Genomic DNA, 4,307 nt, shown 5'->3' on the forward strand with positions numbered 1-4,307 from the left:
GCCGGGATAAACCAGCGCAGGCGCACACGACACCCTCAGAACACCTACCGGGTCCTGGCACTCCTCCTGGTGCCTACAAAGGTCCTGTCAGGTTGCGGTTTCCGAGGAGACGACCAAGAAATCCACGCATCACTACCTATTTAATAATTAGGGACACACGAAGAAGGGTCGCTATCTTGGTTGTGAGTTTTCCCACGTGTAGCTATCTCTCGCCAGATTTGAAATTTTATAGGACAACTTAAAGTATATTTCTGTATGTTACTTTCTTCGCCCTTAACGTCAAAAAGTAGTTTCAATTTTTATTAACAGGTGATCAAATTGCTAATTAGTGAGCTTTTTGACCCTCAGCAATTTTTTCCGAATCAAAACCAAAACCTTTCCCAAGAGAGTTGTCAAAATAAGGTTTTTGCTACAGCTGTCAAGCATGTCAAAATGGTCAACTAGAATGTTCTCAACGTCTTTATGTATAAAGGGAAAGCAAGATGAATTATTTAGATTGTGGTGACACATGACAAGATTTTAGAAACTATCCATTTGCAACCAGACATAAATAAGAACCGAGAGAAGTGAAAATATTTCCTCAATACAATCCAGTGTTCAGATTATTTTGAAATTATTAGAATTTCTATCACTTGGTATGATGGCGAGCACCTTTTCTCCACAGACGGTAATGTAAAATTGAATTTTTAGGTATTATCCAAATTATAAACTAAGTTAAAAATATTAATGTTAAAATAAATTACAATGTTGAGTGCACTTCTTTGCTGTAGTGTAGAATTTATAGTCGTAATTACCTAATGTTTCCACTGTTTCAGAACTCAGTCGTAGGCCAAACACTTGAAACAAGACCAAAATAATAATAATAATATTGACTGTTAAAGGTTCAAGTAATTTTTGTCAAATCTCCATTAATGAATATAGAGTTACTACCAAAACTAGAAGTAGTAGGTTTCAGAACTCCTAGGTTAATATTTTGTCCTCTGACCGTTCCCCCAAATTTGTGAATGTTTTCAAATGTTAATGCATATAGCAACATTATTAATAGCCAAAAAGTGGGGGAAAAAACCTAATGATGAATGGATAAATAAATGTGATATATGTATACAATAGAATATTATTCTGTAATGAAAAGAAATGTACCAGATGAGGATTCTGGGAAGATTGTAGAGTAGGAAGCACCAGGAATCTATCTCCCCACCTAGAAAACAATTGCACTGGCAGAATCTGTCTCATATAACTATGTTGGAACTCTGCAGTCTATTGAAGGTTTGCAACTTCCAGGGGCAGGCTTGGACAGTAGACTGTGGTTAATTTTGGTCAGTTTCAGCTCTTATATAGACCAATGGAATAGAACAGAGAGACCAGAAATAAACTTTCACAGATACAGTCAAATGATTTTCTACAAAAGATTTCTATAAAATTCAATGGGAAAGGACATCCTCTTTTCAACTAGTGGTCCTGGGAAAACCAGATACCCACATGCAAAAGAATGAAATTAGACCCTTATCTAACACCATATACAAAAATAAACTTAAAATGGATCAAAGAACTAAGTGTAAGAACTAAAACTATAAAACTCTCAGAAGAAAGCAAAGCAAAAGCTTTACCACATTGGATTTGGCAATGATTTCTTGGATATGACACCAAAAAGGCAGGTAAAAAAGGCAAAAGTAGACAAGTTGGACTTCACAAATTAAATACTTTTGTGCATCAAAAGACATTGTCAACAGAGTGAAACAGCAACCTATGAAATGGGAGAAAATATTTGCAAATCATATATCTAATAAGGGATTAATATCCAGAAAAAAATGGAGACCTCCTACAAGTCAACAACTATAAAAAACAACCAACCCAGTATGAAAATGGACAAAGGACTTGAATAGATATTTCTCCAGGGATATATGAATTGCCAAGAATCACAAGAAAAGATGCTTGATATCACTAATTATTGGGATATGCAAATCAAAACCACAAGGAGATACTACCTCACACTCATTAAAATGGCTACTATCAAAAAAGACCAAAATAACAAATGTTGGCAAAGATATGGAGAAACTGGAACCCTTGGTGCACTCTTAGTGAGAATGTAAGATGGTACAACTGCTGTGAAAAACAGTATGGCAATTCCTCAAAAAATTAAGAACAGAATTACCATAAGATCCAGCAATTGCACTTCTGGGTATATACCCAGAAGAACTGAAAGTAGGATCTTGAAGAGATATTTGCACATTCATGTTCATAGCAGTATTATTCACAATAGCTAAAATGTAGAAGCAACCCAAGTGTCCAGTGAAAGATGAATGGATAAGCAAAATGTAATGTATATATACACAATGGAATATTATTCATCCTTTAAAAGTAAGGAAATTCTGACATATGCTACAACATAAATGAACCTTGAAGACATTATACTACGTAAAATAACGCAGTCATAAAAAGGAATACGGTATAATTTCATTTATGTGAGGCACCTAGAATAGTCAAAATCATAGAGAAATAAAGTATAATGGTGATTTTAAGGGCCTATGGTAGCAGGGGAAACGTGGGATTATTGTTTAATGGGTATAGAGTTTCAGTTTTGCAAAATGAAAAGAGTTGGGGAGATGGGTGGTAATGATAGTTGCACAAAAATATGAATGTATTTAGTATCACAGAACTGTATGCTTAAAAATGGTTACGATGAGAAGTTTTATGATAGGTGTATTTTGCCACAATAAAAAAATGTTAGGTGTAATAAAGGAATGAAGTAATGACAGATGCTACAGCATTGATGAACAATGAAAACATAAATATTAAGTGAAAGAAGCCAAACACAAAGGCCACATATTGTATAATTCCATTTATATGAAATGTCCAGAATAGGCAAATCTATAGAGACAGAAAATAGATTAGTGGTTTCCTAGGGCTAGGGCAGGAGAGTTGCTGGGGGGAAATAGTTAGATGACACTAAAAGGTGAATTATATGGAATATGAATTACATGTCAACAATAAAAATGTTACCAAAACTATTCATGGAATAGTGGCCAAACCATAACTGGAGAGTTGAAAATATAAGAAAAATAAGTTTTTCAAGGTTGATTAATATCCTATCTCCTAAGTTTAACTAGCCTGTGGAAAATTATTAATTTCTAAGTCTAGTTTCCCCATCTATAAAATAGAGATATTTGCCTTATGATTTTGAGGACTACATGAGGTAATACACTGCCTGATGCATACAAAGTGATCAACAATAATGACTACTACATCACATAGTTTTCCAAAAGGATGAAAGTAAGTTCTAGAATAACTTTCTTAATATTGCAAAATGAAAATAAGAAAATTTTAAAAGTATATGTGGAATTCTATAAGAAAAATATTGCCTACATTATTAAACTTGTTTTAATTTATAAAAGGTCTAGATGTTAATGTATCAATTTCAAAGAAATATATGTTAAATATTATAATTATAGAACCCTTGTTTTATATAGCTAAGCATTAAAGGTGAAATGGATAATATAAAGTTCAGAATAACATCCCACTTAAATGGAAGTCAGAGTACCAGTTATCTCAACCACCTAGAACCCAGTTGTAAACAAAAACAAGTATAAAAGGCTTGAAAGCAATAATCAATACAAAGCTAATACAAAGTTTGTGAGCCAACCTTGAGCAGTTTGTAGGACAGTCAGTCTTGCACAGTCCTTTCACTTACTTTATTCTCATAAACTCAGGTCTCTGAGTTCCTAGGCCAGAAATTAGAACATGATAATTTGAAAAAAGGAAAAGAGAACATCTGGGTGGTTAAAAGAAGGTGCACTGACACCAGAAAGAAACTGGAAGGTTGACATACTGACACTCAAGAAGAAAAAAATAAAGAATGAAAAGCAGAGATGACCTAGACTAAAATAGAAATTTTTGATCATCCCTTTAAGGGCAGGCAGAGACAAACACTAAATTACAATACTGTACAATCATTCACAACCTATAATGACAAATTTGAGCTACTGAAAAACATTGAGTCTTGTGCAGTGGCTCACACCTGTAATCTCAGCAACTTGGGAGGCCAAGGCAGGAAGATCACTTGAAGCCAGGAGTTTGAGACCAGCCTGGGCAACATAACAAGACCCTGTCTCTAAAAATTAAAAAAGATAAAAATAAAAAAGGTTGATTTCATTATCATCTATTTAAGAAGGTAGAGAAATATTAGTTTTTCAATAATTCCATTCAGTTTTACCCGTTGAGCTCCTTACTTGTGGACCCAGTGGGAAGTGAGTAATTCTTAACCTCTGCATGAAGAAGCTCACAGACTGGGAAAGGAGATATAGGCTTAA

The sequence above is a fragment of the Eulemur rufifrons genome, chromosome 8, assembly GCF_041146395.1.
Source record: "Eulemur rufifrons isolate Redbay chromosome 8, OSU_ERuf_1, whole genome shotgun sequence".
NCBI lineage: Eukaryota > Metazoa > Chordata > Mammalia > Primates > Lemuridae > Eulemur > Eulemur rufifrons.